Consider the following 22,833-nt stretch of genomic DNA (forward strand, 5'->3'; position numbering starts at 1 on the left):
CGAAAACAAAAAAAAATCAAACCAAAACAAAATACAGTTAGTTTTCAAGGTACTCTAGATTCAGAGATGTTTTGGATGCAGTTAGTCTGCTTAGTAAACCACAATTACTTCGTAGCTGGAACATGCATTATAAAATACAACATTTATATGAATACTCAAAACTCTTGCAATCAATATGCAGCACAGATCTCTTCACTATAGCAGGTACATTATCTTGTATGGCACATGCCCGGTTACCAAGGCAACCAGTATCCTTCAACCAACTCTATTATTATGGCTATTACAGACTTTTAGAATCTCTGGTGTCGAAGCCATCACTCAGGGCTACTTTGTGTTAATAACCCTCAAGGATAGATGCAAGTGGAAAAGGAAAAAATACAGAAAACTCTACTTTGCTGATAAACAGTATTAGAAGCCAGAGGTGGCCTGGGAAATTAAATTCAATCAGCTAAGGGGAAGCAACTCTTATATAACAATCTTTATTAAGTCAGACAAATGTAGTGACAGTTCATTGCAGACATTCAATGCTGAAGATGAATCACTGTCTCAGTAAATCTGATGGTGGAGAATGGCTATGGTACGAATTATATGAAAGATAAAAATCTTTCTGCTAATCTGTAGCATTGCAATATTAACTTCTCATTACTGCAGATATCAAACATGCCTATGAAAAATGATTGAAGTAAGCTATAAATGTATCAACAAAATGAAGGAAGAAAATTATTTTGATTTTACCTTTTCATGTTGTCTATTGAATTTGGAGAGTTTTGATGTGCTACTATCAAATTTATTATCTTTACAGTATAATCTGAATTTGATTAATATAAATTGTCCCAGAATACTTTGGGAAAGCATTCTATATCAATAATTGCCCAGGCCATTTTCGTATATAAGCATTTCCACATCAAAGCATTCCTGCAACCTCATTATGCTCTGTACAGCTTAATACAAAGCCTCCCTGAGCCACCAACCGGGGAATTTCAGGCAGAAAATAAGTAACCTAATTTATTAAAACAACCCTTGCCAAATCATCCAATAAGTTGCTAGCTAGAAAATGTGAACTACATGCTGGGCAGGGTAGGAAGGATGATGCTTTGAAAGCAGTGTTTTGTGGGCTCTATGAAAAGCTCAGACGCCCTCTACACTAGGAAATTTACTGATTGCTGACAAAAAGGTTTCTGACCTTGTGCAGAATATTTCTGATCCCTACTTACCCTTAACTTTTGCTCAGCACTGTTTCCGAAACCATGGGTATACTGAACTAGTTCTGAACATAATTTGTCCTTGACTATGCTGTCTACATCTAGCACCAGTTGTCAGCAAGAGGCAAAATGCCTACTGTGAGCCACAGAGTCATTCTGCAGAGTTAACACATCATTGAGATGAACAGAATCATTCCACACCTCTCTCAAGACCCATTACCCCCATAGGGCCATAGAAGAACCAGGGTGGTTCCTGGAGAGTGTGGGGACAGGACTTGGAAAGCTCACTCATCAGATGCACAAGCATAGTGCCCTGTGGAGTCCAGCTCCATATGGGATCCCTGTGCACTCCTTGAGTAGCAGCTGGGTAGTGGCTCCACTCATGCAATATGGACTATTGTGTGCTCAGGCTGGAATTACAATTTGGACTTTAAGCAGTTCACGACTGCCTACTGTTTGAGGCTGGTTGGCTGCAGATACATGAAGACAGCACTACACTGGGGTCACATTTGGAAGGTTTTCTTTCCATTGCCTACATGAAAATTCAAATACTCCAGAGGTTGACATGAAACTTGCCTATGCACCCTTGGCCAGTGAGTTTGTTAAGCACTGAGAAAAGTCAACAGAAAAATCACTTCATATGTTCACCAAAAACATTAACATCATACATTTCTGACCCAATTATCAGTCAGACTTGAGCTTGGCCTCCCTTGCTGCCCATATTTTTTGCTGTCCATATTTTAGTTAACAGGAGGCAATCTACTGCTTAGTCTGCTAAGCACCCAGTTTCAGGCACAAATCTGGTACATAGCTGTCCAAGTGCTAGATATGTGGCAACAATTAACTGCAGGCAAAATGTCTGCATTGCAACAGGAATTAGGCCATCATGTGAGCCATATAAACTTAAAACATCTTTAAAGTTTGCACTGAAAGCTCACCCTGTCCTTCGATTTTAGGGCCAGATTCCAAACTCCATACTCATACAAAACTCCTAGTGAAATCAACAGGCCAAAGCTTGCTCTTAAGTTACACCAATATAGTCCAGAGCAAAATTTGGCCTGGAGTAAGAACTTAGGGCAATATTGTACCTAACCCTTACAAAAGTAAACAATGAGAGGTAGAGGTTACAAAGAGCTTCCCAATCACCCTTACACAGGCCATGTAAGAGCTGAGCAAACTTCCAGCCTCTGTGCCAGTGGGGATACTCGGAATGCTCCCTCTCTGTGCTATTGGGGGAGCAAAGTATTGCTAAGGGGTTGGGGAAGGGTTGCACCAGATGGCTGGCCACCCAAAGGGGAGTAAACTAGTATACTGTACTCCACAAAGAGACAATAATGGTTGCACAGGCTTTGTGCATTCAGAAGTGCCCCCAAAGAAGAATGACTCGTGAGTTATCCTTTACTGTGGGATGTGTGCACTCTGAACAGTCAAGCCCTTAAAGAATCTGGCCTGAGTAAATACTGCTATCATTCATTTAAAAAATTTAAATATTTAAAAACATTAATAGCTGTAGCTTGTTTATTTTGTTGAACTAATAGTGGCTTTATACATAAGATTAGCATTAACAACAGCATTAATACTAAACTAAATTAGGATTCAGAATATCTTAACCTTTTTCACTCTACTGAAAAGGAGGAACATATCAAGTGAATAACACACACATACTACTTGAGGGTCCATCCCCCCACTATCCTTCTAGTTATATAAACAAATAATTTAGATAATAAAATGTTCATTTTAGTTTCCGCAGGTTTTGGGATTATACATATTTTCCCCAGAAGCAACCCCCCCTGGTCATTCGGAATTATTTAAATTATAATTAAAAGCATTCATCTGATTGTATCTACCCCTTGCTGGTGTTTATAACATTTACTCTTACACAAGGCTGCAAAGCCTCTGCATGTTTTCAGTAATGTCTGTGCTGATCATCAGTACAGTAGGAGGAATCTGTGCATCTCTGCCATGCTGAATGTCTCCTTAGGCTTTCAATGGCCTGAAAAGAAATTCAGGAAAAGAAAAACATACCCAACAGTGTTCTCTTGCTGTTGACCAAAGATGGAGGCCATGCTTTTAAACCCTAAAATGTTTCCAACGTCCAGGATTAGCATCTCAACTTCACTATAAACATTCGGAAAGAAAATAAAGTCACTTGGTGGAAAAATGAGATTATAGTAGTGAAAAATTTAAAAGACATGCCAGACAGATACCATCCCCCTGTAGGCAGCATATCATTTATGAGACTGATGCTATACGCCCACTTTAGCCAGAAAAATCTAGTTAGCTAATAACAGTCCCAAGATTCTGATTCGTAAGGACATCTTACTACATCTCTCTGACCCGGCAAGTATCAATTCTGAGTTCTAAAGACACTTAAATTGCAATAGAAATATAACAATTCCACACACCACATAAAAACAGTACACTTTTACATGGCATATATCAAGGTTCCTTCCCCACTCTGAACTCTAGGGTACAGATGTGGGGACCTGCATGAAAACCCCCTAAGCTTATTTTTACCAGCTTAGGTTAAAACTTCCCCAGGGTACAAACTAGTTTTCCTTTTGTCCCTGGACTTTATTGCTGTCACCACCAAGCGTCTCACAAATATAACCGGGAAAGAGCCCACTTGGAAACGTCTTTCTCCCCAAAATCCCCCCAAGCCATACATCCCCTTTCCTGGGGAAGGCTTGATAAAAATCCTCACCAATTTGCATAGGTGAACACAGACCCAAACCCTTGGATCTTAAGAACAATGAAAAAGCAATCAGGTTCTTAAAAGAAGAATTTTAATTGAAGAAAAAGTAAAAGAATCACCTCTGTAAAATCAGGATGGTAAATACCTTACAGGGTAATCAGATTCAAAACATAGAGAATCCCTCGAGGCAAAACATTAAGTTACAAAAAGACACAAAAACCGGAATATACATTCCATTCAGCACAACTTATTTTATCAGCCATTTAAACAAAACAGAATCGAACGCACATCTAACTAGATTGCTTATTAATCCTTTACAGGACTTCTGACCTGCATTCCTGCTCTAGTCCCAGAGAAAGAAAAACACAGACAGAGAGAACCCTTTGTTTTCCCCTCTCCCCAGCTTTGAAAGTATCTTGTCTCCTCATTGGTCATTTTGGTCAGGTGCCAGCGAGGTTATCTTTAGCTTCTTAACCCTTTACAGGTGAAAGGTTTTTTTCCCCTGGCCAGGAGGGATTTAAAGGTGGTTAGCCTTCCCTTTATATTTATGACATGCCCCCCAAATCACAGATAGGGTGAAACGCTGGCTGAGATTCTTCCTGGAGCTCTAGGAGAAAACAGAGTTAATAAGACACATGCACCTCTAAATATACTACCAAGTATATAAAGACTAACAATATTTTCCACATCTCAAGGACGATTTTAACCAGTTGATTCTGGGAAACTTTCATGGGAGAGTGCATCAGTCACTTTGTTAGAAGCTCCTGAGATGTGTTGTATGTCGAAATCAAAATCTTGGAGAACTAAACTCCACCGAATAAGTTTTTTGTTATTTCCCGTGGCTGTACGAAGCCACTATAGCGCAGCATGGTCGGTTTGCAGGTGGAAACGCCGTCCCCAAATGTATGGGCGTAGCTTTTTCAGAGCATAGACAATAGTGTAACATTCTTTTTCACTGACTGACCAGTTGCTTTCCCTCTCAGACAGCTTCTTGCTGAGAAACCCTATAGGGTGGAATTCTTGATCCGGTCCTTCCTGCATTAAAACTGCTCCTACACCACGCTTGGATGCATCTGTGATTACTAGGAACGGTTTGTCAAAGTCTGGGGCCCTTAGTACAGGGTCAGACATGAGTGTCGCTTTAAGCTGGTTAAAGGCTTTCTGATACTCTTCGGTCCACTGAACGACATTTGGCTGTTTCTTTTTGGTTAGGTCTGTCAGTGGGGCGGCGATTTGGTTGTATTGTGGTACAAATCACCTGTAATATCCGGCCAAACCAAAGAAGGATTGGACCTGTTTCTCTGACTTTGGGACAGGCCACTTTTGGATAGCATCCACTTTGGCCTGTAGGGGGTTGATAGTTCCTTGACCCACCTGGTATCCAAGGTAAGTCACTCTGCTTAGGCCTATTTGACACTTCTTAGCCTTAACAATTAGTCCTGCCTCCCTTATGTGCTCAAAGACTTTTTGTAGATGTTCCAGGTGTTCTGCCCAGGAATCCGAAAATATGGCCACATTGTCAAGGTAGGCGACTGCATATTCACCTAATCCCGCTAGGAGACCATCTACAAGTCTTTGGAAGGTGGCAGGTGCATTCCGCAGCCCAAAAGGGAGTACATTAGATTCATACAGCCCGACATGTGTGGTGAAGTCTGACCTTTCCTTGGCGGATTCATCTAGTGGTACCTGCCAGTACCCCTTGGTTAAGTCCAAGGTAGAGATGAACTGGGCCCGTCCCAGTTTCTCTAACAGTTCATCTGTGCGTGACATTGGATAGTTGTCTGTGCGAGTTACAGCATTTAGCTTACGGTAGTCCACGCAAAAACGTATCTCCCCATCTGGTTTCGGAACTAGAACCACTGGAGATGCCCATGCACTGCCAAAGGGGCAGACTACACCCATCTGTAACATATCCTGGATCTCCCGTTCTATAGCAGTTTTAGTTTGAGGAGACACCTGGTAAAGTTGAACTTTAATTGGGCGAGCATTACCTGTGTCAATGGAGTGGTATGCCCATTCAGTCAGTCCTGGGGTAGCTGAGAATGTCGGCGCGTAGCTAGCGCACAGCTCCTTGATCTGCTGTCGCTGCATACGCCCAAGGGTCATGGAGAGGTTCACCTTTTCCACGGCACCAGCACTTTTCCCTTCATAGTAGACACCTTCAGGCCACTCAGCGTCATCTCCTCCCTGGGCTGTAAACTGACAAACCTTTAAATTCTCTGGAATAAAAGAGCTTTAGAGAATTAATATGGTACACCTTAGGCTTTCGGTTTGAGGTGGGGAATGCTATGAGATAATTAACACCTCCCAGGCGCTCCTGGACAGTGAATGGCCCTTCCCATGACGTTTCCATTTTATGGGCCTCGAGTGCCTTTAAGACCATGACCTGGTCCCCTACTTTGAAGGGACGCTCTCTGGCATGTTTATCATACCAGGCTTTTTGCTCTTTTTGAGCATCATTTAGGTTTTCTTTAGCAAGGACTAAAGAGGTTCGGAGGGTGTTTTGAAGGTTGGTTACAAAGTCCAGAATGTTAGTTCCTGGAGAAGGTGTAAACCCCTCCCATTGCTGCTTCACAAATTGTAATGGCCCCTTAACCTCGCAGCCATATACAAGTTCAAATGGTGAATACCCTAAACTGGGATGTGGTAAAGCTCTGTAGGCAAGAGCAACTGCTGCAACACTAGGTCCCAATCATTGGAGTGCTCATTTACGAATTTACGTATCATGGCCCCCAAAGTCCCATTAAATTTCTCCACCAGGCCATTTGTTTGATGATGGTAAGGGGTGCCAACTCAGTGATTCACCCCATGAGCTTCCCAAAGGCTTTCCATAGTTCCTGCCAGGAAATTAGTTCCTGCATCTGTGAGGATGTCGGAGGGCCAACCTACCCTGGCAAAAATGTCTGCTAGTGCCTGGCACACACTTTTAGCCTTGGTGTAGCTCAGAGCTACTGCTTCTGGCCATCGGGTGGCAAAATCCATGAAAGTCAGTATGTACTGCTTTCCTCTGGGTGTCTTTTTCGGAAAAGGACCCAGAATATCCACAGCTACTCGCAGAAATGGAACTTCAATGATGGGGAGTGGCTGGAGAGGGGCTTTGACCTGGTTTTGGGGTTTTCCCACTCTCTGGCATACTTCACAAGACCGGACATAGGTAGAAACATCCTTGCCCATTCCCTCCCAGTGGAATGACCCCCCCAAACGGTCTTTGGTCCTGTTCACCCCAGCATGGCCACTAGGATGATCGTGGGCTAAGCACAAGAGCTTGACCCGGTACTTAGTTGGAACTACCAACTGTCTCTGAGGATGCCAGTCTTCCTGGTGTCCACCAGAAAGAGTTTCCTTGTACAAAAGTCCTCTTTCTACAACAAACCTGGATCGATTAGAAGAGCTGAGAGGCGGTGGGTTGCTCCGTGCCACCGTCCAAGCTCTCTGGAGGCATTCATCTGCTTCCTGTTTGGTCTGGAACTCTTCCCTTGATGCTGGAGACATCAGTTCCTCATTGGATTGTGGACCTAGGCTTGGTCCCTCTGGAAGCGATGTAGGGGATGGGGCTGTTTCTGTTGACTGTGAACCACTCTCCGCTGGTGCACTATGTTGGGTTTCAGGCTCGGGCTGAGCCTCTTGTGTAGGGTTATCTGCTGCTGCTGGTACAGGTTCGGTGGGGCCCTCTGGTGTTGGGGTTGCAAGTACTGGATTCAGTGTTGGCAATGGGTCTGGTGCTGGTTGTTCCGCCAGTTCCAGTTCTGGGACTGGCTCTGTCTGGGTCTCTGGGACTGGATCCACTACTGCTGTTACAGATGCTGGCATGGGGTCCAGTTCCATCACCTCTGACCAGGTCCTGGTAGAAGTTTCCGGAACAGAGCTAGGCGTGACGGCTTGCTTAGCCTTGCTGTGGGTGACCATTCCCACCCTCTTGGCTAGCTTCACATGATTGGCCAAGTCTTCCCCCAACAGCATGGGGATGGGATAATCATCATATACTGCAAAAGACCACATTCCTGACCAGCCCTTGTACTGGACAGGCAACTTGGCTGTAGGCAAATTGAAAGAGTTAGACTTGAAGGGTTGAATTGTCACTTGGATCTCTGGGTTGATTAAATTGGGGTCCACTAAGGAAGCATGGATAGCCGACACTTGCACTCTGGTGTCCCTCACGTGGTGACCTTCTTCCCGCCCACACTCACAGTTTCCCTATGCTCCAAGGGTATCTGGGAGGTATCTGGACCTGAAGACCTCTGGTGTGATTCCGGTGCAATGAACTGTAATCTGTTGGGGTTCTTGGGGTAGTTGGCCTATACGTGCCCCGGCTCACTACATTTAAAACATCATCCAGTTGACGGATCACTGGGGCAAGGTGGGTTGCTGGAGAACAGTGAGGCAGGACGACAAGGTGTCTGGAGTATTCCTTGGTGCGTAGTTGGGGCCTCGGGCTGCCCCGGGTAGTAGGGGGTGGTCTGAGGGTTTCCCTTCGGGTATCCGCTCCAAGTGCAACCAGGGTTGTTCCTCTCTCCTCCCTCCACCCGTTTTGTTCCGGCTTGCCCCACCTCTCTGGCGGTCTGGGACTACTCGTATTGATCAGCATAAGAAGCAAGACTTTCTGCAGAGTCTATTTCCTTATCCCATAAACACCTTTATTTCCTCCTTGGACATATTCAGGAATTGCTCCTGAGCTATCAAATCATGCATTCCGTTAAAGCTAGTGACACCCCTTCCTTGGATCCATTTATCTAACAGATCCTTCATCTGGTTTAGTTAAGCCACATTACTTAGTCGAGGCCCTCTCTTAAGGGTTCAAAATTTTACTCTGTACGTTTCAGATGTAATTTGAAATTGCTTTAAAACCAAATCCTTGAACTTATTATAGTCAGAAGCCTCATCAATAGGCATCTTATTGAATATGTCCAGAGCTCTTCCAGTCAATTTTGCGACCAATGTGGTCATCTTGTGAGCTTCAGGAATTTTATGGAGAATGCACAGTCTCTCAAAGGTGAGAAAATATTCAGCAATATCACTGGATTCATTATACTGTGGACACAGTCGCTCCCATTTGTGGATTGTTGGGGAAGGATTGTTAGGGTTATCCAGTAGATTCTGCTCAGCCCTTACCTTCTCCATCTCCAGTGCATGCTTCCTCTCTTTTTCCTTCTCCTCCATTTCTTTTTCCCTTGCCTCCATAACACTCCTGTGAGCAGTCTCTAGGGCTTTTTCTGCCTCTTTCGCTGCCTCCAGTCTGGTTAACTCCAATTTGTGTTGTGCCTTGGTTTCTGTCATGTTAGCCTCTCTGTTTTTAACTAACTTTACACCCGAGAGTTAGAAATAAAACAAAACAAACAAAAAATCTTGGCTTGTCAAATATATATATATATATATGTTGTGCTGTAACCGGATACCTATGTTCTCTGATAGTGATTGCCAGCCTACAGAAAAATCCTAAAAAAAAAAACCCAAAACCAACACCTTTGTCTCCAGGCAAATAGACAGAAAACCCCTCTAGTTGCTCTTAGGTTAAAAAGAAATCAACTTCAGGTCTGTGAAGACTTGTGAATTTCCCTGCAGGAGGTTAACTACCCTGCCTATAAGTAGAGAAAACTCCAGTTCACAAAAGACAATTCCCTTTTGTCTATGCTCTGCCTCCCAAGCAGAGACAAAAAAAAAAAAACCTCTAACTGCTTTCAGCTTAAAACCTGCTTTCCAGCAGCCCAAAGGAAAAAAAATATTTTCCTTTAAAAAAATCCATGCTTCTGGTTCAAAAAATCTCAAATTGATGTCAAAATTATTTCAAGTTAATCCCACCACTCTGCCACCATGTCAAGGTTCCTTCCCCACTCTGAACTCTAGGGTACAGATGTGGGGACCTGCATGAAAACCCCCTAAGCTTATTTTTACCAGCTTAGGTTAAAACTTCCCCAGGGTACAAACTAGTTTTCCTTTTGTCCCTGTATTTTATTGCTGCCACCACCAAGCATCTCACAAATATAACCGGGAAAGAGTCTGCTTGGAAACGTCTTTCCCCACCAAAATCCTCCCAAACCCTACACTCCCTTTCCTGGGAAAGGCTTGATAAAAATCCTCACCAATTTGCATAGGTGAACACAGACCCAAACCCTTGGATCTAAAGAACAATGAAAAAGCAATCAGGTTCTTAAAAGAAGAATTTTAATTGAAGAAAAAGTAAAAGAATCACCTCTGTAAAATCAGGATGGTAAATACGTTACCGGGTAATCAGATGTGACCTGGGCACAAAAAGTGGGAGTGTGCTAATAAAGTTTGCAGATGATACAAAGCTGGGAGGTATTGCTAATTTAGAGAAGGACAGGGATACCCTACAGGAGGATCTGGATGACCTTGTAAACTGGAGTAATAGGAATAGGATGAAATTTAATAGTGAGAAGTGTAAGGTCATGCATTTAGGGATTAATAACAAGAATTTTAGTTATAAGCTAGGGACGCATCAACTAGAAGTAACAGAGGAGGAAAAGGACCTTGGAGTATTGGTTGATCATAGGATGACTATGAGCTGCCAATGTGATATGGCTGTGAAACAAGCTAATGTCGTCTTGGGATGCATCAGGAGAGGTATTTCCAGTAGGGATAAGGAGGTTTTAGTACCGTTATATAAGGCACTGGTGAGACCTCACCTGGAATACTGTGTGCAGTTCTGGTCTCCCATGTTTAAGAAGGATGAATTCAAACTGGAACAGGTACAGAGAAGGGCTACTAGGATGATCCGAGGAATGGAAAACTTGTCTTATGAAAGGAGACTCAGGGAGCTTGGCTTGTTTAGCCTAACTAAAAGAAGGTTGAGGGGAGATATGATTGCTCTCTATAAATATATCAGAGGGATAAATACCAGAGAGGGAGAGGAATTATTTAAACTCAGTACTAATGTGGACACAAGAACAAATGGATATAAACTGGCCACTAGGAAATTTAGATTAGAAATTAGACGAAGGTTTCTAACCATCAGAGGAGTGAAGTTTTGGAATAGCCTTCCGAGGGAAGTAGTGGGGGCAAAAGATCTATCTTGCTTTAAGATTAAACTCAATAAGTTTATGGAGGAGATGGTATGATGGGATAACATGGTTTTGGTAATTAAATATTCATGGTAAATAGGCCCAATGGCCTGTGATGGGTTTTTAGATGGGGTAAGATCCAAGTTACCCGGGAAAGAATTTTCTGTAGTATCTGGCTGATGAATCTTGCCCATATGCTCAGGGTTTAGCTGATCGCCATATTTGGGGTCGGGAAGGAATTTTCCTCCAGGGCAGATTGGAAGGCCCTGGAGGTTTTTCGCCTTCCTCTGTAGCATGGGGCACGGGTCACTTGCTGGAGGATTCTCTGCTCCTTGAGGTCTTCAAACTACAATTTGAGGACTTCAATAGCACAGATATAGGTGTGAGGTCTTTTTTAGGAGTGGTGGGTGAAATTCTGTGGCCTGCATTGTGCAGGAGGTCAGACTAGATGATCATAATGGTCCCTTCTGACCTAAATATCTATGAATCTATGATTCAAAACACAGAGAATCCCTCGAGGCAAAACCTTAAGTTACAAAAAGACACAAAAACCGGAATATACATTCCATTCAGCACAACTTATTTTATCAGCCATTTAAACAAAACAGAATCGAACGCACATCTAACTAGATTGCTTATTAATCCTTTACAGGACTTCTGACCTGCATTCCTGCTCTGGTCCCAGCAAAAGAAAAACACAGACAGAGAGAACCCTTTGTTTTCCCCTCTCCCCAGCTTTGAAAGTATCTTGTCTCCTCATTGGTCATTTTGGTCAGGTGCCAGCAAGGTTATCTTTAGCTTCTTAACCCTTTACAGGTGAAAGGTTTTTTTCCTCTGGCCAGGAGAGATTTAAAGGTGGTTAGCCTTTCCTTTATATTTATGACAGCATATATTCAGAAAACACATATCTGAAAAGAGGTTCACATCTTGGGGTCAGTTGTGTCACTTTACTTCATGAAGAGAGATGAATAAGTAAATGGAAGTTTTGCTTGCAGAAGGAATGCAGGATCAGCCCTTGTGATAGAAAATCTTATATTTCTATTCTCTCCCTTAAATGCAACAAAGATATGGAATGTAACAGACATACAGTCTGTCTGAAAAGGTATATTTACTTTTTAAAATGAAACTTCCCAAGCAAATAGGTTTCTGACATGTACTCTTGCCTCCAATTCAATATTCAACCATTCCAAAAGAGGCTCTTCTTCCTTTTTACTGTGCACAGTTTTGCTTTTGTCACTTAGTTTATGGAGCTATATAATTAACTATTATATATAGACTGGTCAGACACTGCAAAGGCAAAATATTCCAATATCAAAAGGAAATTAATATTTTTTTCTATTTAAAAAAAAATCTTTACTCCCTTCCTTATGTATCCTTCTTATAATATTTGCTGTGTTTTTAAGAAGTGGTGTAAAAAAAGAAAGGTAAAAACTTGACCAGATTTTCCCATATATTAAATATTTTTCATAAAATATGATAATAAAAATCATATAGCTTAAAAGTACAGATGTCGGGCTTGATTTGACTTATGGTATATCTTTAGATCTGATGGATCATTCAAATTTATATTCATTAACCTATTTTTAAACAAGGATAATTCCATAGCTTAGGTTACAGTCAGGCTTAAGTAACAGTGTGAAGGCTATAATAAATAAATAAATAACTGGATTTCTTGCTAATAAAATTGTGAGAGTAAAAGTTAAACATTTATTCACTATTTGAAGTGACTAAAAATGTATTGTAGTCAAACATTGTAGTGTTTTTAATTCATTGTCCAGCAACAGATATTCTTTTTGAGATGCAATTCGGTGCCTGGAAATGATTTCAGAACAATAAACATGGAAATGAGTCTCTGGCTTATTGAGATTTAAATCTTAAAGTTAGATTGTCAAAACCTACATCTGAATCTATGTAGTGGATAATGCCTACTTCAAGTCAGGTAGAAATACGGTTTTGATTTATTTACTCTATTTCCATGAACAACATTTGCACATCTGGATTTCTTAAGAGCAAGACAAATATTCCATTTACAAAATGCTGAAGTGAATACTGTAAGTGATTTAGTAGCTAGTGTGCAACATTTGCCTTTTACCACAGAATCTACACCTTCTGTGCATTCCAGGTTTCCAAATGAAAATACATCTGACGGGTTTTGTATTGCAGAACTATGAGTGAACCAATATGAAAGCAGAATTATAGCTAAAACCTGCAGTGTCTCTTCATGTTAAAAGCTGATCACACTGGCAGTGTGAGAAATTGGAACAGAAACATAAAGAGATCAGAATTTAAATTGTCTGACTATGTTGGGCCTATTACCCTGAGCTAAATCCAAAGTATTGACACGAAAGCTAATGAAGTTACTCCAGGTATTACTGTTATTGAGCGGTATTTAGTCCCTGGCTTGCAGATTACACAGTTACCACTGCCGATACTGTCAGCACCCTCATTTTCACAAGCTTGTGTATTTGCCTAATTTTAAATAATTGTTAAAATCATTACAAATTCATTTTGCATAGCCACAGAATATCCCTACAAAATGCTAGTGTTTCTTTGCAATCTCACACATTTCGTTGCTAACACTACTATTTACAAATTGATGTTTGAACTTCTTGGTACTTTGAATTTGTGAAGGAAAAAACTGAAAATAATTTTTAAATAATTTTCAGCACTAGTAAATTTAGGACCAAATCCTGAAAGAAAACGTCCCCTGAAGTTAACAGAAGTTTTGCATCAATTAGTCAAGTTGATTTGCTCCCTTATCTAAGGAGACATAAGAACTTTTGGTTTATCTGAAAGAAACACACTTCTAAAGTGTGGCTATACATTTTGTTCCTATTAAGTGAACCAGTAAAAACAGTGTGAAGAAGTCTCATGTTCTATGATGAATTCCTTTATAAAATAAACATGGAAAAATACTAAAAGATGTTTTAGGAACAGTAGTAACCAATTCAATGTCTAAATTTATTCTGATTTAGAGCCTAAAACAAAAATGGAAAACAAACATAAAATTTGCTGCCTATTCATATCCTTTGCAGATTAAGATAATTCTTTAGAGAGCAAATGGAACAGAATATTTCAGTCACTGTGCTGTTTTTACTTTTGAAATGTATTAATTTGTGTTAACTATCAGACATAACATAGATACGGTAACTGTTGATTTGCATCAAGTTCTGCTTTACATCCTTTTGTATTTTTACATAATATAATACAAAAACTGCACATCTTGTTTACTATCATTAAATCAGTACAATGACAAGACATGACTGCCTCATTTTCATTTTCTTCAACAATTGCCACAACTGACCTTGTTTTTCCAAAATGAAAATGTTCATTGTTCTTCTCTGTTTGGCCAAGTCGGTGCGGTCATCTCATGTTCAAGAAGGTCATTATTGCAGTAACAGTCTCTAGTAGAAAGCATTCAGAAAAGGTTCTGAGATGCTTGGCTTTCCATATTTTATATAACCAAATATGTCACTGCATTACAGCACAACCATGTAAATGTCATTGGTGATCATCTAAAATTCAGTCAGAAGGCATAGATGTTTCACAAAGTCCAAACCCATCTTTTGTTTTCAATGTACAATGCAGGCACAAGCTAGAAGATTCACAGCATGTGGCCAATCCTGAGAGGAGAGTGAAAAGAAATTTCCATGGAATATTATCAAATCAGGATTCTCTCTAACACTAGGGTTCTATCGTTTGTTTGTCATACCTGAGTCATTCTAGAACAGGTTTACAGCTCATGAAAATTCATTATTTCATGCAAGATGGGTGCAGACAGGCTTATGGGATTTATTTAGAAATGTATCTGGCACCAATAACGTGTGGGTGCCTATCATTTATGGATTCAATTATAAAACAACCATCCCCCTTGCTTGTTAACAATGCCCATGCCCAATCACTACTCAACAGTTCCTAATACAACACTGGTGAACTACCGAAGTTGACAGGCCTGATGATGTAAGATTTCTGTGTCTTAAGTAAATAAGTTGATATCATTAATTCAACTCAACACCAGCTCTTGCATTGAGATTAGCCTGCCCATGGTTATTAAATCATTGGCTTCTTTTGAAATGTAGTTCCAGGATATTCACCGAACTTGGTGGTTGTCTTTGAGAATCAAAGATGAGAGCAGTAACTGCAATCGCCAGGATGGTGCTTGTAAGAGGTTGGCTTCATTCTTTAACTCCTTCCAAACCCCAATAAAGAACCAACAGCAACATGAAGATCACCTCTTTTCCCTGTCTTTCATCATGCGCAATACTTTATAAAGAGAGAGATAAAGCAAAATTTACGCGCACACACACACACAAATGAAATAAAAGCCTTCCAAGTTTATTAAGAACAGTTCACTTAACCTGATGGCTGAATCTCAGAATTATTTCAAATTTATCATATACAATTAATGATTAAGATAAAAGAGTGTATAAAATAAGCTGCATGTGATTTATCTTATACTTATAGAATTCTATAAATATTCATAGATCTGTGCAAAAATACCCAGGCTGCTCTATAAACCAGCAGCCTACCCCAGCCATCATTTAAATGACATGTCTTTCCTTTTAAAACCCTTGCTTTAGTGTAATAAATATGATACCAAAATTTTGTACTAAAAATTAAAAATTGTAGCAGATTACCTTATGAAAAACAATGAAGTTTTCTTACAAGAATTTAAATTAAAGAACAATTCCATTATAAACGGGGCTTACTATAATCAGAATTACAATGTTCACACAATAATGCACTGAAAGACTTTAGGATTTTGCTCTGCTTCTCAATAAACCGAGTTTCATTAAATCTAAGCTTATGATAGGAGAATTCTGCTGTATTAATACAACTGTATCAGAGTTTCAACTATTTTAATTAGAGTTTATAGTCATCAACATAGAAAACTAACATTGCAATTATCATCAGATTATACCCAGTTACAGTTATGGCTAATATTTTGGTTTGATTGGTATTTTTTGGGGGGGAAAAAGCTTTCAAATATATTTGTGCTTAATGATCAACATTTGCCAACCTGGGTGCCTAAACTTAGGTATCCAAACATAAATAAAAGTGGCCTGATTTTCAGAAGTGCTGAACTTCCACAAATCCAAATGAAGTGAGTGTAAACTGAATATGCTCAGCACCTTTGAAAATCAAGTCACCTTTGCTTAGGTGCCTAAACATGGATTTAGCAGCACCAAGTTTGAAAATATTGGTCAATGTCTCCACTTCTAGATACATGATTAAACTTCAAATGGGGAGAATGTAAGTCCTTAAATTCTAAGTCGATCAGGATCAGTCCATTGCTCCTTCATGTCCCACCCTGGCTTCCAAAAAGGAATGTCTTTTTTGCTGGAACTCAGTGTTATTCACTGGAATTTGCCATGCAGGTCAGGCAATCCCCTGAAGGGAAGGGAGAATTTTAAGACATGCATATCAAATCTCATTACTGTTCTTTTATGAGAATCAATCAAATGAAGGATGTGATGATGTCATTATGACATCATCTACTTAGGGATTAAAAATTCATCGCTTCTTAGCAATTGAATCTGTCCAATAGAGAACAAAGAAAGCACTGGAAGAGGTTATGATCTGCTCCATTTACTGTAGGATAAACTAATCATTTCCTTCAATTGTGAAGTCCTGAAAAACAAGGCATGTGGTAGTTTAATTCTACCTGTTGTTTCAAATAATAAGATAGTTCTATTTTTTCCTATACCTTATGTCAATACAACTGCTTTCTTATTAGCTATTTGAGAAAAAACAAGTAACAAATTTGTTCCTTTCCTGGTATTTTCTTTTGGTTTTTTTTTTGTCAATTTCCAAACATCTAATGCCCCCAAACCTTTTTCTACAGATGAGCGGCATCTGCCTCTAAGGAAAAGGCTCATGAGCTGCATACAAAGATAATCTTTTTTTTTTTTTTTTAAGAAAAATCTTTATTTTAAAATAAACCCCAATAATCTCATACTTCTGAAGTCAAGTGGCCCTAAGTCCAACAGCAGAAAAGTAGAAATTACACTAGCTATATTAATTCTAATAAAATAAGCTAGAAACATCCATTCTACAAGGCTCTGATATCTGTAGAGAGATTCTATGAAGCTTCTTTCTTCCTTAAAAGAAAAGAAAAAAAGCTTTGTTCATGAAAAAGAAATTTGTCATGCTATTTCTGGTGGCTATTTCTGGGCATCCAAAAAGGGTTACATGCCTGGAATCTATGCCTGACCTGATTTTCTTTAAAGTTCACTCATCTCTATTGAGAACATAGATTTAAATAAGTTCAAATGCAGCTAAGCAAAGAAAATAAGTGAATTGAAATTACAAGTCTTGGATACACACTAACAAGCTATAAATATGTTACTAAGCTCTCTCTATGTTTTCAAATCAGTGTGTTTTTTAATTACAGACCAAAACTGAAGCACAATCACATTGATTTAAAATGTTATTTCATCTTCTGCAAAAATACTTTTAGTAAGACACTGGAAAATTTAATGTCAGCATATCTAGAGTGTCATAGGGTGAGGGTTGCATGTTTTCCAGATACAAATGATTCAAATAATATCCAAAGAATGCTCAACTTACTCTTGAAAAAAACTTTGCTCTTCATTTTTGTTCAATAGATTTCTTTATAAAACAGTGCAATGTTTTGTAGCTTGTTAAACAGTTCTAAACAATGACTAATTAATTTTTTAAATGAACATAGTTCACCTATTTTTGTCCAAGAACTGTTTCATACATAACAAAGGACTGACAATACACAAGTTACATTTAACAGACAAGAAAACATCTAGAGATATAATTTTGTAAAACAAAATCTTATTTCCAGCACTTTCACTGTACATATTGTTAAACAGACACAGTTCACTCTTTTCAAACATTAACACCATCAACTGAAGTTCATGAACATATTGAGCTGAATGAACAATCTCTTTAAAATCCAGATGCAGACTGCTCTGTCAACCATTCCCATAGCATCTCATTTGAAATGTGTGTCTTCATAGAACATTTGTCACATCCCAATGCATTGTTTAGAGAAAAATATTCCAACCACCACTATCTAAGTCTCCAATACCGCCTCACCATCCTTTCTCAAACAATAAAAAAAACAACTCAAACAAAAATAAAAAGGTGAAGAGCATCAGAACCATCAATGCCTATTTTTTTGTAAACAGGTGAACTATCATGTTCATTAAATAAAAGTGATATAAACAGTAGTTCTTTAGTGTAAGAGTCTGATATTTTAGTCATTCAAGTTAACAACACTTATTTGTTTCATGTTGACACTTTTTTTCTCCTTTCACCCTGTCTACTTCAATAGAACAAAGATTTCATGTTAACAAGAAATCAGTGTTTAGCTCAGTGAATAACAAAATGAGGAACAGAGAGAACTGATTCAGTTCTTCCTAGGGCCTTAAGAGTGCCTGTACCTAATTACTTCTGCAATCCAAAATGTGTAGGTAAAATCAAGTTAGGCTGGGGTTAACCACCTTCAAGCAGTCACCCTCTGGGGAGAAAACTGGGAACAGGAATGACTTTATACTGGCATTAGGCAAATTCCTGTTCATTGACCTTCATTACCAAAGCTCTTGGCATCTAGGAGCATCTCAAGCATTCTGTGCCACTGTTGATAACATTGTGGAGGAAAACAACATGACAGGGTGCAAATAGGGAGAAAATAGGAAATGTTCAGCAAATAGCTCAGCAAGAAGACAAATCTATGTGATAGACTGACATGCAGTATTCTTAACAGGTGTTTGGTGGTTGCTTTACATACATATAATAAATAATTTATGCATGTGCAGCAAAGGTAGTTATTAACTCTAAATCTATAACCTGGTCTTTTAAATGAGGGAATAGTCCCCTAAGATTTGATATAATGAAATCTAAGATTATAGCTACTAACAGGATTACAGTGTCAATTCCACCTTAGTTGCCTTTTTATAGTAGCCAATAGTCTTAGATTCCCTTTTTGCAACTGTCCACAATTTGATATTGTTGGATATAAGCCCCTCTCTCTCTCTAAGATGTAGCTACCTGCAGTTACATTATAAGTGTTATTTATAGATGGGAATAGAAACTGAGCTTGATATTTAGTTCACCCTGTAGAAAATCCTAAATTTTAAGCAAAGCCATTTTTTTGCACATCTCACAAAGCATTAAAATAGCTTGTGAACCAAACTTTTAGAAACATCTCACCCCTTACATGCTAGAAACACTGGATGTGTTTTCAAAAATTCTGCATTTTCAGAACTGCACAAGCAAACAAAGATCATTCCCAAGATATCATACGCCCCACAAGGTACCACAGGGCGTAAAGAAACTTCAGGCAAGTGGCACAGACATAGAGATCTCGCTCCAGCCTCGCTGACACAGAGCTGGCCTGAGAGCAGGTTCAAGCGAGAGGCATGAGCAGGACAGGTAGATGCCACAGGTAGAGGCTATTCTCGGGGCAGGACCGCCGGGTCCCCATGCATTACAAAGTGCCAGTAACGGGCTCGCTGGGGGTTTGTCCTCACCGGAGAGACCCGTGAGTGTAACCGACCCAACCAACACCCCAAAGCCCGACGCTTCTCCGTCCACCCGCCCCCGGCGCCAGCCAAGCACCCCGGGACGGCTGGGCGCGGAGAAAGCGCCAAGCAGCAGCTCTCGGTGGGGCAGCTGCTGCGGGACCGCACGCACCTACCTGCCGGGCTCCCGAGGAGGCTGCTGCTGCCGCGGCCGCCGCTGCTGGCGGAGGTGCCGGAGCCCGCCCGCGCTGCTCGCCCTGCCCGACAGGACTGTTCATGGAAAGCTCGGCGCCGGCTGCACACTCCGGGCTCTGGCTCGCCCTCCCCGCGCAGCACGCGCGAGCCCACCCGGAGGAGGGGAGCCGGGCCGAGCGGCCCCGCCCCCACCGCCTGGGTCCTACACCTGGGTGCGGGGGCCGGCCCCCGCCACCTCGCCCGGGGGCCCCGCGCCGCAGCTTGGGCCCCTTCCGAGAACCGGGGGGGGGGGGGGGCGGGTCTCCAGGACAGCCCCCGGCCCGGCCGGGACCCTGCGCCAGGCACGCGCCCAGCGGGGCGGCCTCGACGGGCGTGTGCCCCGGACAGCGGGCCCCGGCGCAGGACTGCGGGGACAGGGGCAGCGGCGCTGTGGGGGGAGGGGCGCTGGGCGGGGTGCTGCGGGCGAGGTGAGAAGGAGACTCAGCAGGTGCAGATCAGAGACAGCAGCAAAGCGGGGGCAGGCGCTGGGGGTGATTGTGGGAGCGGGGCAAAGGAGCAGCTCAGGGGGCAGCGGGGGAGTGCCCCCCCCCAAACGCACTGAGGAGGTGACGGGCCAAGTGGAGGACAGACCGGCGGGGGAGGAGTGTAGGCTAGACTGGACGCAGGGGAAAAGGTTCTGCTATGGTTTGAGAGATGTCCCCCTTTCCACCAGGAGAGACCATGGGCAGTATGGAGATTTGCTGTCCCCCAGCAGACTCTTCCCAGGCAAGAGCAGCTCTGGAGAGGTGGCTGCTAGACTGAGGGGGTTCTACCTGGTGGCGGGATCCAGGTCTAGCTCACTGGGAGGGTCTGGAGCACAGCTACCTCTGACCCCCTCCTGTATTTGTCTAGATGCCAACAAGCCCAGAGCAATCATGTTTTTATGTTTATTCCCACCTCCCCCCCCCCCGCCCGTTCCTCAGACTTTGTCAACTGCTGGAAATGGCCCACCTTGGTTATCACGACAAAAGGTCCCCCGCTCTCCTGGTGGTAATAGCTCACCTTGACTGATCACTCTCCTTACAGTGTGTATGGTAACACCCCTTGTTTCATGTTCTCTCTGTATATAAATCTCCCCCCTGTATTTTCCACAGCATACATCCAATGAAGTGAGCTGTAGCTCACAAAAGCTTATGCTCAGATAAAGTGGTTAGTCTCTAAGGTGCCACAAGTACTCCTTTTCTTTTTGTGAATACAGACTAATACAGCTGCTACTCTGAAACCTGTCATATTTTTCATGGCAGCCGTATAGTTATAACTAGCATTGTTTACTTTGTACTGAGAATTTAAAAAAAAAAAAAAACCCCAAAACCCCCTTCCTGTTATTCATGCTCTGCAGTCCCCCTGCCACAGGCCTTTACACAGATGTTCCAGAAATGGTTTTTCCAGCTCATGAAAATTTCCTAATTTCAAATTTTTTTCCCCATCCTGCATTAGGACAAAAAGATGAATTCTTGAAAAATTTGTAAGAAATTGTGATTCATTAAAGTCGTTTTGATCAATTGAAACATTAGTAAAAAAACCCAAATTGTTTTAACAGTTAGCTTAAATTTCTAAATGAAAAGTTGGTCCAAACCCACAACCAAAATTTTATTTAAAAATATCAAAAGACCTCTCCACAATTTAAAAAAAATTCTTTCCAACCTTTTTTAGAGTTGAAAAATTCATTGAAGCTGACAGTTTTCACAAAAAGTTTCAGTTTCAACAAATCAGCATTTCCCAATGATAAAACGTTTTATTGAAAAATTCCTAACCAGCTCTATTTATAAGGCATGTATAAATGCATAAAGTGGTGGTAAGTCACTGATGTAGTACCTGATAGTATCAAAAACACTCTTCCTTGTCAGAAATGTCTGAGTTAAAAGCCAAAATGTTCTGCTATGTAACTGAATTTCACAAACAACAGTTAGACTATAGCTATTTGTGAGAAGTGACATCTAGAAAAAAAGTGTGTTGACTCCCGAAGGGTCCATTTGAAATGAGTGGAAGATGTGACAACTAATAACAGGATTTCAGCAAGAGAAATGGAGGACATCTTCCAGGGGTTTTTCCGAGATAAGTCAGTTTATGTTATTTCAGATAAGGTCCTAGTTTTGCTAATCTTTGGGAAAGCTGCTTTCTTTTTGCAGCTGTGTCAGCTTTGTTTTTGACCAAGCTGCCAAAATAGGCACATTTTAATGAGTACCTCAACCATGATTTCTCTATTCTGCTGATCCTTCAAAAAGGAAGCAAGCAAGCAATTGAAGTGTGTGTCTAAACATCATAGAGGTGTTTACTCACCATTTACTATATGATGGTATTTTCTGATCCTCTGAATTCAACACTAAGAAAATGTAGGGTAAATAGCATACCAGATTAATGCCATAGTGCTGGAAGAAGTTACTAACGTGGTAGCCTCTTTCAATAGGTTTAATCACTGGTGCTGAATGTTTCTTGTGTTGCAACCTGTCAAAAGAGATGAAGGTTTGGGAAACTAGTCAAAATGCAGTGATGGAGATACAACCAACCATGGGGCCATATACACTAAAGTTCTTACAGTGGGCCAAAATCTGCCTTGAAGTATGTATGAGTAATTCTTATTGATTTCAGAAAGTATCACCTGCAACTATCTGAGGACAGACTACTGAACGATAAGACCATGGGAGTTTTGCATGAATAAGTACTGAGTAAGGACTTCAGTATATGGCCCTAATCCCTTTTTCCCCTCCCTATACACATTTCTACAGCGACATAAAATGAATTTTTAGTTTCTTGAGCAAGTAGTTTTACTACCCCCCCCAAAAAAAAAAGTATGTCAGATAGTGTGTTTGTAAAGTATTTAGCGTGTCCAGGGCAGCAACCTTCTTTTACTGGGCTTACACACTGGATCCCTGATCCTGACTGTGTCCTCTTGGCACAACCATCATACACCTAACTTGTTATGGATGCTACTGGGAAAAATAATGTTATTATGCTTTGGAAGGACTTCTAAGGAGGAAGACATTCATGCATGTCAGTTCTAGTCATGACCTTTCTTGACATTTGCTGGAAAGGACAGCAAATGTATCCATACATTAGCTCGGCTCTTCAAGACCATATAGCTGGAAGATTGGATTATTATTGCTAATTTAGGCCATTGATTGAGGTGGAGTCAGCTGCTTCTTACCTTAGAACAATAGTGAATTAGTCTCCATTTTTATAGGTTTACATTC

The 22,833-nt window shown here is 41.0% G+C and overlaps 1 protein-coding gene across 6 annotated transcripts in view; it reads right to left on the reverse strand.

The window, feature by feature from the left end:
- Positions 1–19,803, reverse strand: part of SLC6A1 (solute carrier family 6 member 1) — a 109,995-nt gene extending 90,192 nt beyond the window's left edge. Inside the window, exons 1-4 of one of the 6 annotated variants that reach the window (XM_073352310.2) lie at positions 19,585–19,803; positions 15,008–15,176; positions 14,218–14,536; positions 5,889–6,116 (exon numbers count right to left, since the gene is read on the reverse strand). The gene's annotated coding sequence lies outside the window, so the exon portion shown is untranslated. Of the gene's footprint in view, positions 1–5,888; positions 6,117–14,217; positions 14,537–15,007; positions 15,177–19,580 lie in introns of all 6 variants that reach the window. The other 5 variants (XM_073352309.2, XM_073352312.2, XM_073352314.2 and 2 more) reach the window with 5 other exon arrangements.
- Positions 19,804–22,833: the final 3,030 nt, after the last annotated feature.

This window comes from Lepidochelys kempii, chromosome 7 (assembly GCF_965140285.1).
Source record: "Lepidochelys kempii isolate rLepKem1 chromosome 7, rLepKem1.hap1, whole genome shotgun sequence".
Taxonomy (NCBI): Eukaryota; Metazoa; Chordata; order Testudines; family Cheloniidae; genus Lepidochelys; species Lepidochelys kempii.